Below are 15,165 nucleotides of genomic sequence, written 5' to 3' on the forward strand. Positions count from 1 at the left end.
TGGCCTCTCACATACAAGTATATCTGAGGCTCCTTGTCTTGCCTCTGAACAGCATATTCTGGGAAGTACATCTATCATTTTGCTAGCTCTGCTGCTATCAGAAAAGCAATGGAATGTAACTTCGTTGGCATTCCAATGTGGGCTGATGACAGCTGGTTTTTCAGGAATCTACCATGACTTCAGTCTAGATTGAGACCATTGAAGTTTTAAGCTTTATATGTTGAATATCTGTCAAATTTTAGCCTCTCTAGGATAATGCCACTTTTCTACAATGCAGTATGTATCATATTACCAAATATGATAAAAATATTTTGTAATCCATATTTATTCTATCTGTTCTGTTCTTCAGAACAACAATGATAAATATTACCAAAATATATGTTAGTTTTCAGAAAGTGCTTGTTAACACGCACATTTAATAAATCAATATAATTTATAGCATGAAAATTATGAACTTGAAGTTAAGGCATGCTCTGCTGATCATGAGGCTGTGGAAAATTTTCAAGACACCAAATGGATATTATATATGGAAAATTTTAAAGAGACCTGTTGGATTTTAATGTTAATGAGCCTGTACTATCAAACAATTTTAAATATTTTCTAGGCCCTGTGAAGTACAACTTATTTTACATGATTCAAAGATCATGAAACTAATTATCTTAAGTGCTATTTATTAGAATATATGTCGTTCAGAATAAATACTCATGTGTTTTACATCTTACATAATTGGTAAAATGTTTTCAGAAATAAAATCTACAAGCTGTTTTCCCTTTAGGATAAATGACACAATATTTGCCACTACTGTGTAGGTGAAAGTTTATACAAAATAAGGTTCTGAATAATGAGAATTAGAATATAAATATGTATATTAAATTACTCTTATCTGAGATGAAAAGTACTTCACAATAAATATAGGTAACAGGGACCTTTAGAAAAGTCAGTGTTTTATATGATAATATTTTCAAATGTTATAATTTAAGCATACATAATTTCCTTCTTTTATTCTTTGCCTTTCTACAAACTCTGTTATATATTCCTCCTTGCTCTTTTCAAATCCATGGTCTCTGTTTTCCATTCATTATTTTTACACACATACATACAAACACATATGTGTGCACAGATACACACATACACACTAACAAACATAATGTTTAGCCTGATTAGCATGAATGATGTCTTAAAGTTTGGAGCTGTGAAGAAAGGATGGACCATCTAAAGACTGCCATATCCAGGGATCCATCCCATAATCAGCTTCCAAACGCTGACACCATTGCATACACTAGCAAGATTTTGCTGAAAGGACCCAGATATAGCTGTCTCTTGTGAGACAATGCCGGGGCCTAGCAAACACAGAAGTGGATGTTCACAGTCAGCTATTGGATGGATCACAGGGCCCCCAATGGAGGAGCTAGAGAAAATACCCAAGGAGCTAAAGGGAACTGCAACCCCATAGGTGGATCATTATTATGAACTAACCAGTACCCCAGAGCTCTTGACTCTAGCTGCATTTGTATCAAAAGATGGCCTAGTAGGCCATCACTGGAAAGAGAGGCCCATTGGACTTGCCAACTTTATATGCCCCAGTACAGGGGAATGCCAGGGCCAAGGGGTGGGGGTGGGTGGGTAGGGGACTGGGGGAGAGTGTATTGGGGACTTTTTGAATAGCATTGGAAATGTAATGGAGGAAAGTACCTAATTAAAAAAAAAGAATGTTTGCAGGATGAATATTAAGTATTTCTTAGTCAGTTGGTCTGTACTTCCTTAGGAAAACTGCCACTCTATGTCTTAGCACTGTTTAATTTTCTGTAGTAATTTGTAGAGGATTGATCCCTTTAGGACTTTTAACTGTCCATATTAGCTTAGCTATTGTGTCCTTTTTCTAATTTGTATTTAGGGAGTCAAGTGGATGGAACACTATTGATGTAGCTCCTGACATTACTAGAAGACACATCTCACAGCAAAGTTTCAGTTCTTGCTCTTATACAACATTTCAACTCTCTCTTCTGTAGGGTCTTTGTGCCATCAGTGTGGGCATTTTCAGAATATGCATCAGTCAGGACTGGAGCCCCAACTCTAAGTTTTTATTGTTTCTTTTTTTTCTCAAATGGTCTCTGTTGAAAAAAATCCCCTCATAAGAAGTGATAAAAACTATTATCTGTGAATATATGAACATATTTTTAGAATTCACTTAGAGATTTTGCTGGTTTAATGAACTGGCTTCTCCCAAGACCCATGAGCTGTGTACAATATGATAAATATGGATCAATTTGCTCAGGTACAGATCAAGATCCTCCAAAAAACAAACAAAAACAAAAACAGATACACTGAACCAAATAGAAGATAAGTGGGAAAGATTCTTTTCTACAGTAAGACTAGCACCATTTGCTAAAGATCCTACTTTTTTAACTGTATGGATTTGACTTCTTGAAAGCTCAAGTGTCCATAGGTATGTGGGTTTATTTATTGGTCTTAGATCCTATTCCATTGATTAATCTGTCTATATGTACCAATACCATGTGGTCTTTATCACTATTCCTTTCTGGTATATCTTGAGGTTTAGGATGGTGATACCCCCAGATCTTTTAATATAGAGAATTGTTTTGGCTACCCTGGGTTTTTTGTTTTTCCATACAAAGTTGAGAATTGCTGTTTCCACATCTGTGATTTATCTTCCATATTGATGGGGATTGGTTTGAATTTATAGAGTGCTTTTGGTAGGATGGCCATTTTAACTATGTTAATCCTACCAATCCATGAGTATGAGAGATCTTTCAATTATCTGAGGTGTGCTTCGATTTCTTTCTTCAGGAATTTGAGGTTCTTGTCATACAAATCTTTCACTTGCTTGTTAAGAGTTCCACCAAGATATTTTATATTAATTGTGACTATTGTCTTAGGAATACCAAATGGCTGAGAAGCACTTAAAAAAATATTCAACATTCTTATTCTTCAGGAAAATGTGTTTCAAAATGTCCCGGAGTCTCAACTCTCAACCTCAGTGGCTAAGATTAAAAACTCAAGGGATAGAATATGCCTGTAAGGATTTCAAGAAAGAGCAACATTCCTCCATTGCTGGTAGGATTGCAAACTAGTACAACCACTCTGGAAATCAGTCTGGTGATTTCTGAGACAATTGGAAATCACTCTACCTAAAGACCCAGCTATACCACTCCTGGAGGTGCTCCAACATACCTTAAGAACACATGCTCCACAGTCTTTGCTAGCAGCCATATTTGTAATAGGCTGAAGCTGGAAATGGCATAGATGTCCTTTAAAGGAAAAATGGATACAGAAAATGTGGTTCATTTACACAATGGAATAATAACCAGCTATTAAAAGCAAGGACAGCTGGGCAGTGGTGGGACATGCCTTTAATCCCAGCACTTGGGAGGCAGAGGCAGGTAGATTTCTGAATTCGAGGCCAGCCTGATCTATAGAGTGAATTCCAGGACAGCTAGAGCTATACAGAGAAACCCTGTCTCAAACAAAACAAAACAAAACAAAAAACAAAACAAAGAAAAAACAAAACAACAACAAGGACACCTTGAAATTTGCAGGCAAATGGATTCAACTAGAAAATATCATCCTATGTGAGGTAACCCAGACCCCTAAAGAATATGCATGATATATACTCACTGATAAGTGAATATTAGCCACAAATATATAATACACAGAATACAACTCACAGACCTTAAGAAATTTAACAAAAAGAAACACCCAAGTGTGTATACTTCAATCCCACTAAGAATGAGAAATGGAAAGCTCATAGAAGACAGAGGGAGGAAGGGACCTGGATGGGAGAGGGGAAGAGGAGGTGGAAAAGGGGAACAGGATCAGGTATGGGTATCAGGCAAGAAAGGAGAGATACAGCAAGGACCAGAAGAATGAATGGAAATATGCAGCTACTGGGAGTGGGAGGCAGGGGACCTTTTAGAAAGTCCCATAAACCTGGGAAGAGAGAGGCTCTCAGGACTCAGTGGAGGTGACCTTCACCAAAAATGCTCAGTATTGTGGAAAGGGAACTCAGAATCCACATTCAGTAGCTAGACAGGGCCCCAAGTCGAGAGACAGGGTTACCATGTCTAAAAGAACTTCAGGGACAAAAATGGAGAAGAGACTGAAGGAAAGGCTATCCAATGACTGGGCCAAGTTGGGATCCATGTCACGGGGAAAAGGATGGTCACAAAGGTCAAACACTAGTACTGATGCCATAATATGTTTACAGAGAGGATCCTTGCATCAATGTCTTCTGAGAGGCACTACCTCAGCTAACTGAGACAGATGCAAATGCTTATACCCAAATGCTGGATTGAAGTCAGGGACCCCTATGGAGGAATGAGGGGAAGGATTAAAGGAGTTTAAAGGGAGGATGGCCACTTAAGAAGACCAGCAGTCTCATCTAACCCAGATCACTAGAAGATATCAAGGACAGGGCCATCAACCAGGCAGCATACACAGACTGCTCTGAGGTTCCCTGCACATATATAGCCGAGGACTGTCTGGACTGGCCTCAGAGCAAGAAGATTCAACTAATCTTTAAGAGACCTAAGGACACAGGGAAGGTGATTACTGGGAGAGGAACACCCTCTCAGAGATAAGGGGGAGGAAGAACGGGCTTAGGAACTGTAAGGGGTTACTAGGAACTGTACAAAGCCTGGAATGTAAAGAAATAAAATAATAAGAATAAAAAGTGTTTCTTTTTTTATTTTTAGTATAGAATAGAGTTTACTCAGGGCATAGGGACGGGAGTTAAGAGTATAGTAGAGATAGAGAAAGGAAGAGAGGAAGATAGAGAGAGAGAGAGGAAGAAGAAGATGACGAAGACGAAGACAACGATAAAGACGAAGACAAAGATGAAGATAAAGATGAGGAGGAGCAGGAAGAGGAGGAGGAGTAGGGGGAGGAGGAAGGGCTGGGGAGGGGAGGAGAGGGGAGGAGAAGTGAGGGGAGGGTAGATGGGAAGGGAAGGGAAGGGAAAGAGGGGAAGGAGAGAAGAGAAGAGAAGAGAAGAGAAGAGAGGAGAGGAGAGGAGAGGAGAGGAGAGGAGAGGAGAGGAGAGGAGAGGAGAGGAGAGGAGAGGAGAGGAGAGGAGAGGAGAGGAGAGGAGAGGAGAGGAGAGGAGAGGAGAGGAGAGGAGAGGAGAGAAGAGAAGAGAAGAGAAGAGAAGAGAAGAGAAGAGAAGAGAAGAGAAGAGAAGAGAAGAGAAGAGAAGAGAAGAGAAGAGAAGAGAAAACACCAACCATAAGCACATGAAGAGAGGGAAGGGAAAAGGGAATGGGGAAGGGGTGAGGGGACAGGGGACAAGAAGGAAGAGCAATCAAAAAAGGAGAAACATGAGATAAAAAGTGTTTCTTTTTTTTCTCTTTTAAAAATTTATTGTTTTTAAATTTTGTGTGTTGGGTGGGTGAATGTAATAGTATTTGAGAGCATGTGCAGAAGGAAGTCGTGGGGTCAGATCCCCTGAGTTAGATTATTTATTGTGAGGCAGTCTACTTAGATGCTGGGAACCAAACTCAGGTCATCTGCAAGAGAGCCATGCTGGTTCTTGAAAGACAGACAAAGTGCTCTAGTTCCATAATTACATATTTACCCAACAATGACTATACAGAAGATTAGATGTAATTTAGCAGTGTTATGCCAATTTTGCTAACTATAGAGATTCTCTCCCTTGCAAGTACAGAGTCTCAGTATACAGTTCAGGGTGGTCTTGAAATTAGTGATCCTGCTTTCTCAGCCTCTGGAATGCTAAGGTTACAGGAACATATCACTATCTAGAGCTAAAAAATATTAATAATCTCCACTGACAATGTGCTAACTTGTAAACATTGAGGACCACTTGTTCATTTGCAAACTGAATTGTTTTATCTTATGTAAAATCATTTTGCTTAATTTTTTCTTTAAATCTAACCTAGGTATATGTAACTTTTCTCCTAATAATTAATTTTTTTTCCTACAAATTTCATTCTCTGATTTTCTTTTCAGTCAGCTTTAAGGATATCCACATGTTCAATATTCTCACTCGAAATTTGGCCCACACTAAATGGTTGTTTAACCCAAATATCTGAGCAGCAAACTGAGCTTGTCCTTCTGGAGAAAGTACAGCTGAACAGCCAAGACACTGGGCAGTTGGAGAGATGATCACATATCCTGAGCACCTCAGTCTGGTGTGATTGGGGGACAGTTGATAACCGAATATACAGTATTACCAGACATCACTGGACCTAGACCATTGCTTCTGCCTGCCACTGAGACAAATACAGTAAGTAATCCATCCCCGTCATATTTTGTTTAATCCTCAAAGTTTCATCTGGTCCTTTATGCACGGATGTTACTCTAAGTTCACACGGAATCCCACAATTTCCACAGGCCTTCTTAATTTTTCACGGTGGTCAAGGTCAGAGGTTGAACCCATCAGCACTACCACCCTGAACAGACTGTCTGACTTGAGAAACAACTTCACTCAGTCTGCAACCCACTAAGTACAATAGTCGAGGTGCAGTTTGCTGCCAAGGCATGCTTGTCACTACTGAAACCTTATGATTATTACCCAATTTTGGTCATTGTTAAAGTTAATAGATGTCATAACTGCATAATACCATTTTTCTCTTTCCTTTTTGGATGCTTGCATGACATATTCTTTTTCTGTAGAAGATGGTTCTCAGGAAGGAGGTTCAGAATCTGAACCCTGTTTCTGAAGCTCATATGTCTTTTGCTTACCTTCAACTTTTGGGGTGGGGCCAAGTAAGGTCAATACTAATGGCCTGTAAATTTTTGGAAATCTCTTGGATAATGCTAATCAGTAACTTGAGGGAGGACTTCTCATAGTAGGTGTTGAGATATTTGCTACATACTCTGTTTCTTAAAGGGAACACGGTCACCTCAGTAAATTTAATTTAAACTTTATATGTATATTTATATACATAGTTATTATAGGTAGTTTTAAGTATAGAGCTAAGGGTGTCAATAAATTTTGTGAGGGAAATTTAGAAATTACAAAATTTAGGATTCCAATTATATTTAAATATATTCAAATAAGTTATAATGTAAGAAATTCCCTTGATATAATTATCCCCTACAATGTGGTTAATAGCTCTATTAGATCATATGGGATCAAGTTTTGCATCATTAGGGCATGATATCCCCAGTTGGATTTACATGCAAGCCAATTAGAGAGTAGAGTGACATTTAGAAAATAAATGAGAACTAAAGATACATATAATACTCTATAATCTCATATTTGTGAATGTGCAGGAAATTCCCCTCACACATGTGTTATATGCTCTTAGGAATACAAACTATGAAAGCATTGGTGACCAATTTTCTCCACATGTGGTAGCACATCTTTAGCAGCAGATACTCTAGGACACCCTGAGAGCAAATCTATTCTATGCATGGCCTACTTAAATAATTAGAGAAGTTTTCTGATTCAAAGTTGTTAGATATAGCACTCTGTCTAACAAAGTTTCTATTTCTAGTCATTATAATTTTTTAAGAAGCATAATTAATGTCTTGTTTATAAAGGTCTCTCTGATTTCATTTTGAATTCATCTTTGCCAATTTGTAAATTCATATATTGTACATAAGCTCAATAAGTCATACATAGAAGCAGCTTAAATGGAAAAACATTAACCAAGTATATTGTAAAGATTTATTATAGAATTTATGCCAGTGGGACAAAATTTAGGGCAGATAATCAATAACTTAGTGATTGAGACTCTGATGGGCATTACAGTTTAGTACACCATTCAGGCACTCAACAACTAGAAATTTCATGTTTATATTAATGTTTTATTCACTGCACTTAAACATGTTTCCCCTCCCTGCACTTCTTTTTGATAATAATGACAATAAAGAAGGTGATATTGAGTAGACCAATTCAGTCTAATCAGAAACCGAATATTTAGTAACTGGCATTGAACATATATTGACAAGATACCTGATTTATGTATTAGGTACACTTTCCTTTAGTTTCCTATTTTAAACAGGGTTTATGTGTAAACATGGGTAATTCACATGGAAGCAATGGCAACTATACATATAATGCATTCATGGACAGGTATGTGTCTGTCTTGATTTTAATGGTATCAAGTGCCTTTGGAAGCAACCAAGTATTACAAAAGTCATACTAAGTATATACTTCACAAAAATGAATGACACATACAGAGCCACAGGTCAGAAATATTTAAGTTGTGACAGACTTTTGAAAAACCCTCTTCATGCTTTTTGCCTTCAATATCTTCCCTGATATGTGAGAACACATATATAAGTAATTCAGATTTTCCAAAATATTTTCATCACTTGATTCTGTTATCAGAAAAATAATAATTTGAAAAAAAGGAAACCATAATTTTCATCTCAAAATATATTGGAATATTTTAATTATGTTAATTTCTGGAAAAACAGCACAAACACACAGTATTTAGAATATATTAAAATAAATATTTCTTTATTCAGAGCATGCTATTTTATAAGTAATCATTTTTTTTATAAAAACCTAACAAGTAGGTCTACTCCAATTTCAAGTAAACTGGCAATAGGTGTTTTTCTGTCTAGTCAGGACATGGTTTCTATAAATATAAATACTGTTTATAGCTTATGAATTTGAGTCTGAGAGTTATGGGTACCTTTGTATTAGCATTTCTAACTTCTAAAGGTTAAGGTTTATTTGATAGTTCAGGTGACCATGAAGATGAAATATGAAATATATTTAAATTACTTTGCTTCTTCTTCTGAAAACTAATCAAGTTTTAAACATACTGGCTATCTCTATATGCCAACGAAGACACTGGTGTTGTGCCAGAAATTTGGGTAGTAATGAATGGTGTTGATGCCTTAGGGTACTGCCTAACAAAATTAGTCAGTGAAGCTAACTGGGTTCATTTTCAACTTTTAATGCTATATAGTAGTGATGGGTGTACATCCACTGTTCACTGGGTTTTGTTATTCTGTGATATAATTGTTTATAGCATAGTAAGCAAAAATAAAAAAGGCATATAAAAGGAAAAATATATTTTATACTACAGAAACTAAGAAAAAAATGCTGTGTTAACATTTATTTAGGGATCTTAGTAATGTTAATCCAATTCAAGTTAAACACTCCTTTCTAATTTTGTTATAATTTTTGAAAGAACAAGGTTTGTCTTGTGTAATGGCCATTCCTGGTTCTCAACTTGACTATATTTGGAATGAACTACAATCCAGAATTGGAAGGCTCACCAGTGACCCTTATCTGGAGTCTTGGAGATAGAAGTTTCTGATCTTGATCTTGGTATGGAGATCTTGAGGCATAGTGGCTATGGATTCCAGAAGATTAAATCTCCGAGTTCAAGGTCATCTGGAATTAAAAGTGTGGTGGAACACACCTTTAATCTGGGCTACACCCTCTCCTGGAGACAATATAAGGACATTGGAAAAAGGGACTCTCACTCTTGCTCCTTTGCCTGCTTGCTGTTTGAGACTGAGTAACTGCTAGATCCTTGGACTTCCATTCACAGCTATGACTGAACCATTGTTGGGAATTAGGCTGCAGACTGTAAGTCATCAATAAATTCCTTTACTATATAGAGACTATCCGTAAGTTCTGTGACTCTAGAGAACCCTGACTAATACATCTTGAGAACATATAAACATACTCTTGCATGAGCTGTAGTATGCATTTATATCACTTTGAGTTATAAGCTATGAAATATATTTAAAGACATTAATAATAATGTCTCTCTATATCCTTTTGTAATTTCTCCTATTAAGTTAATACTGGATAAATAATTAAGGTCACTTTCTTTTACCATATGCAATTACAAAAATGAACATATCAGTAACTAAGGGACAGTTTCCCTTTGGAATAAGGATCTAGTATATTGCAAAATGAACTGAAAGGGAGAGAAATCAACAGTAGGAAATAAAGACTAGTACAAAATTAAATCAAAGGATACAATTATACAACCAAAATTTCCAGACATATGACCTTTTAAGTTATTTAATTATGCAAAATTCAGAAAAGATTATAACCTCTGCATTTGTAAACTTAATTTTCAGTGCACAGAAAATAAAAGAAGTGATAGAACTCTCTGACAATCATTAAGTGTAAGCCATGTGAATATGCTTTCATTTTTAAAAACTTCAGTTAATAAAATGATATAAAATTATATCACTTTCCTCTGAAAACACACAAACACACACACACACACACACACACACATCCTACACACACACACATCCTACTGATCTTGTATAGTTCAGATTGTGTGTATTTGACTTCAGTGTTGACCATGTGAGCTCATCCCTGGGAAAGGCTAATTTCTCTCTCAATAGACATTAGTTGCCTGTGTTCTTTGATTAGGAGTGTGGCCCTAAAAGACTTTTCTCCTTTCATGTTAGCATTTCTAATACAATTTTTCATATCTATTTTAGTCAGTCATATTATTGAGGTCTCATGATTATAGCTTCCTTATTGTCAGATTAGACAAAAACTATCAACAGATGTACTGGTCACCTGGTTCATATAACCTTTCATCACCTTCTTTAATGATATTCCCTAAGCATGGCATTTAGTTGTCTTTTTTGGTGAATTGTTGGAGGGTTGAATTTTGTACAGTTGTTTATGTCTGTATTACTACTTGTGATTTTCTGTATAATCTCTACTTCTTGTACACAACAGCAGCCTTTGATGTAGGTTATGTGCTACCTTATATTTTCAGATTTTTATCCTGAAACCACAGATGAGAGAAAACAAATGGAATTTGTCTTTCCATGTTTGCATTACCTCACTAAATATAACTTCTTTAGGGCCATACATTCACCAGTGATTTCCATTTTTAATCTAGGCTACATTTCCCTTTTTTTTTTTTTTTTTTGGTTTTTGGGTTTTTTGTTTGTTTTGTTTTTGTTTTTGTTTTTTTGATTAGGTATTTTCTTCATTTACATTTCAAGTCCCCCATACCCTCCTCCCCCTTCCCTCTACCCATCCATTCACATTTCTTGGTCCTGGCGTTTCCCTGTACTGAGGCATATAAAGTTTGCACCACCAATGGCCTCTCTTTCCACTGATGGCCGACCAGGCCATCTTCTGATACATATGCAGCTAGAGACACAAGCTTCAAGGGGTAATGGTTAGTTCATAATGTTGTTCCACCTATAGGGTTGCAGATCCCTTTAGCTCCTTGGGTACTTTCCCTAGCTCCTACATTGGGGGCTCTATGATCCATCCAATAGCTGACTCTGAGCATCCACTTCTGTGTTTGCTAGGCCGCTGCATAGTCTCACAAGAGACAGCTATATCTGGGTTCTTTCAGCAAAATCTTGCTAGTGCATGCAATGGTGTCAGCGTTTGGAAGCTGATTATGGGATGGATCCCAAATATGGCAGTCCCTAGAAGGTCCATCCTTTCGTCTCAGATCCAAACTTTGTCTCTGTAACTCTTTCCATGGGTGTTTTGTTCCCAATTCTAAGAAGGGACACAGTGTCCACACTTTGGTCTTCATTCTTCTTGAGTTTCATGCGTTTATCAAATTGTATCTTATATCTTGGGTATCCTAAGTTTTGGGCTAATATCCACTTATCAGTGAATACATATTGTGTGAGTTCCTTTGTGATTGGTTTACCTCACTCAGGATGATGCCCTCCAGGTCCATCCATTTGCCTAGGAATTTCATAAATTCATTCTTTTTAATAGCTGAGTAGTACTCCATTGTGTAAATGTACCACATTTTCTGTATCCATTCCTCTGTTGAGGGGCATCTGGGTTCTTTCCAGCTTCTGGCTATTGTAAATAAGGCTGCTACGAACATAGTGGAGCATGTGTCCTTCTTACCAGTAGGAAAACATTCTGGATATGTGCCCAGGAGAGGTATTGCAGGATCCTCCAGTAGTACTATGTCCAATTTTCTGAGGAACAGCCAGACTGATTTTCAGAGTGATTATACAAGCTTACAATCCCACAAACAATAGAGGAGTGTTCCTCTTTATCCACATCCTCATCAGAATCTACTGTCACCTGAATTTTTGATCTTAGCCATACTGACTGGTGTGAGGTGGAATCTCAGGGCTGTTTTTATTTGCATTTCCCTGATGATTAAGGATGCTGAACATTTTTTCATGTGCTTCTCAGACATTCTGTTTTCCTCAGGTGAGAATTCTTTGTTTAGCTCTGATCCCCATTTTTAATGGGGTAATTTGATTTTCTGGAGTCCACCTTCTTAAGTTCTTTATATATATTTGATATTAGTCCCCGATCTGATTTAGGATAGGTGAAGATACTTTCCAAATTTGTTGGTGGCCTTTTGGTCTTATTGACGGTGTCTTTTGCCTTACAGAAGCTTAGCAGTTTTATGAGGTCCCATTTGTTAATGCTCGATCTTATAGCACAAGACATCACTTTTCTATTCAGGAATTTTTTCCTCTGTGCCCATATCTTTGAGGCTATTCCCCCAATTTCTCCTCCATAAGTTTCACTGTCTCTGGTTTTATTTGGAGTTTCTTGATCTACTTAGATTTGACCTTAGTACAAGGAGATAGGAATGGATAAATTCCCATTCTTCTACATGTTAACCACCAGTTGTGCCAACCATTTTTTGATGATACTGTCTTTTTTCCACTGGATGGTTTTAGCTCCCTTGTCAAAGATCAAGTGACCATAGGTGTGTGGGTTCATTTCTGCATTTTCAGTTCTATTTAATTGGTCTTCTTATCTGTCCCTATACCAGTACCATGCAGTTTTTATCACAATTGCTCTGTAGTACAGCTTTACGTCAGGCATGGTGATTCCACCAGAGGTTCTTATATTCTTGAGAAGAGTTTTTGCTATCCTAGGTTTTTTGTTATTCCAGATGAATTTGCTGATTGCCCATTCTAATTAATTGATGAATTGAGTTGGAATTTTGATGGGGATTGCATTGAATCTGTAGATTGCTTTCGGCAAGATAGCTATTTTTACTATATTTACCCTGCCAATCCATGAGCATGGGAGATCTTTCCATCTTCTGAGATCTTCTTTAATTTCTTTCTTCAGAGACCTGAAGTTCTTATCATACAGATCTTTCACTTCCTTAGTTAGAGTCAGGCCAAGGTATTTTATATTATTTGTGACTGTTGAGAAGTGTTTTGTTTCCCTAATTTCTTTCTCAGTCTGCTTATTCTTTCTGGAGAGAAATGCCATTGACTTGTTTGAGTCAATTTTATATCCATCTCCTTCACTGAAGCTGTTTATTAGGTTTAGGAGTTCTCTAGTGGAATTTTAGGGTCACTTATATATACTATCATATCATCTGCAAAAACTGATATTTTGACTTCTTACTTGCCAATTTGTATCCCCTTTATCTACATTTGTTGTCGAATTGTTCTGGCTAGGACTTCAAGTACAATGTTGAATAGGTATGGAGAAAGTGGGCAGCCTTGTCTAGTCCCTGATTTTAGAGGGAATGCTTCCAGCTTCTCAGCATTTACTTTGATGTTGGCTACAGGTTTGCTGTGGATTGCTTCTATCATGTTTAAGTATGGGCCTTCAATTCCTGATCTTTCCAATACTTTCATCATGAATGGTTGTTGGATTTTGTCAAATGCTTTCTCTGCATCTAAGGAGATGATCATGCGGTTTTTGTCTTTAAGTTTGATTATATAGTGGATTACATTGATGGTTTTCCATGTATTAATCCCTGCTTCCCTGGAATCAAACCTACTTGGTCAGGATGGATGATTATTTTGATGTGTTTTTGGATTCGGTTAGCAAGAATATTATTGAGGATTTTTGCATTGATATTCATAAGGGAAATAGATCTGAAGTACTTTCTCTTTGTTGGGTCTTTCTGTGGTTTAGGTATCAGAGTAATTGTGTTTTCATAGAATTAATTTGGTAGAATACCTTCTGCTTCTATTTTGTGGAGCAGTTTGTACAGAAGTGGAATTAGGTATTCCTTGAAGCTCTGATAGAACTCTGCACTAAACCCATCTGCTCCTGGGCTTTTCTTGGTTGGGAGACTAATAATGACTGCTTCTATTTCTTTAGGGGATATGGGATTGTTTAGATCATTAACCTGATTCTGATTTAACTTTTGTACCTTGTATCTGTCTAGAAATTTGTCCAGTTCAATCAGGTTTTCCAGTTTTATTGAGTATAGCCTTTTGTAGAAGGAGTTGATGGTGTTTTGGATTTCTTCAGGATCTGTTGTTATGTCTCCCTTTTCATGTCTGAATTTGTTAATTAGGATGCTGTCCCTGTTTCCTCTAGTGAGTTTTGCTAAGGGTTTATCTATCTTGTTGATTTTCTCAAAGAACCAACTCCTCTTTGGTTGATTTTCGAATAGTTCTTCCTGTTTCCACTTGGTTGATTTTGCCCCTGAGTTTGATTATTTCATGCCTTCTACTCCTCTTGGGTGAATTTACTTCCTTTTGATCTAGAGCTTTTAGGTGTGTTGTCAAGCTGCTAGTGTGTTTTCTCTCTAGTTTCTTTTTGGAGGTACTCAGGGCTATGAGTTTTCCTCTTAGAAATGCTTTCATTGTTTCCCATACGTTTGGGTATGTTGTGGCTTCATTTTCATTAAACTCTGAAAAGTCTTTTATTTCTTTGTTTATTTCTTCCTTGACCAAGGTATCATTGAGAAGAATGTTGTTCAGTTTCCACATGAATGTTGGCTTTCTATTATTTATGTTGTTATTGAAGATCACCCTTAGTCTGTGGTGATCTAATAGGATATATGGGATAATTTCAATATTTTTGTATTTGTTGAGGCCTGTTTTATGACCAATTGTATGGGCAGTTTTGCAGAAGGTACCATGAGTTGCTGAGAAGAAGGTATATCCTTTTGTTTTAGATTAAACTGTTCTGTAGATATCTATTAAATCCATTTGTTTCATAACTTCTGTTAGTTTCCCTTTGTCTCTGTTTAGTTTCTGTTTCCACGATCTTTCCATTGATGAAAGTGGTGTGTTGAAGTCTCCCACTATCATTTTGTGAGGTGCAATGTGTGCTTTGAGCTTTACTAAAGTGTCTTTTATGAATGTGGCTGCCCTTGTATTTGGAGCATAGATATTCACAATTGAGAGTTCCTCTCAGAGGATATTAACTTTGATGAGCATGAAGTGTCCCTCCTTGTCTTTTTTGATAACTTTGGGTTGGGAGTTGATTTTATTTGATATTAGAACGGCTATTCCTGCTTGTTTCTTCAGATTATT

General features: G+C 37.0%; 1 pseudogene; it reads right to left on the reverse strand.

Moving 5' to 3' along the window:
* Positions 1–5,950: 5,950 nt before the first annotated feature.
* LOC147000879 (bifunctional phosphoribosylaminoimidazole carboxylase/phosphoribosylaminoimidazole succinocarboxamide synthetase pseudogene) overlaps positions 5,951–15,165 on the reverse strand; it is a 43,720-nt pseudogene continuing 34,505 nt past the window's right edge.

This window comes from Mus caroli, unplaced genomic scaffold (genome assembly GCF_978045245.1).
Source record: "Mus caroli unplaced genomic scaffold, Mus_caroli_1 scaffold_15, whole genome shotgun sequence".
NCBI lineage: Eukaryota > Metazoa > Chordata > Mammalia > Rodentia > Muridae > Mus > Mus caroli.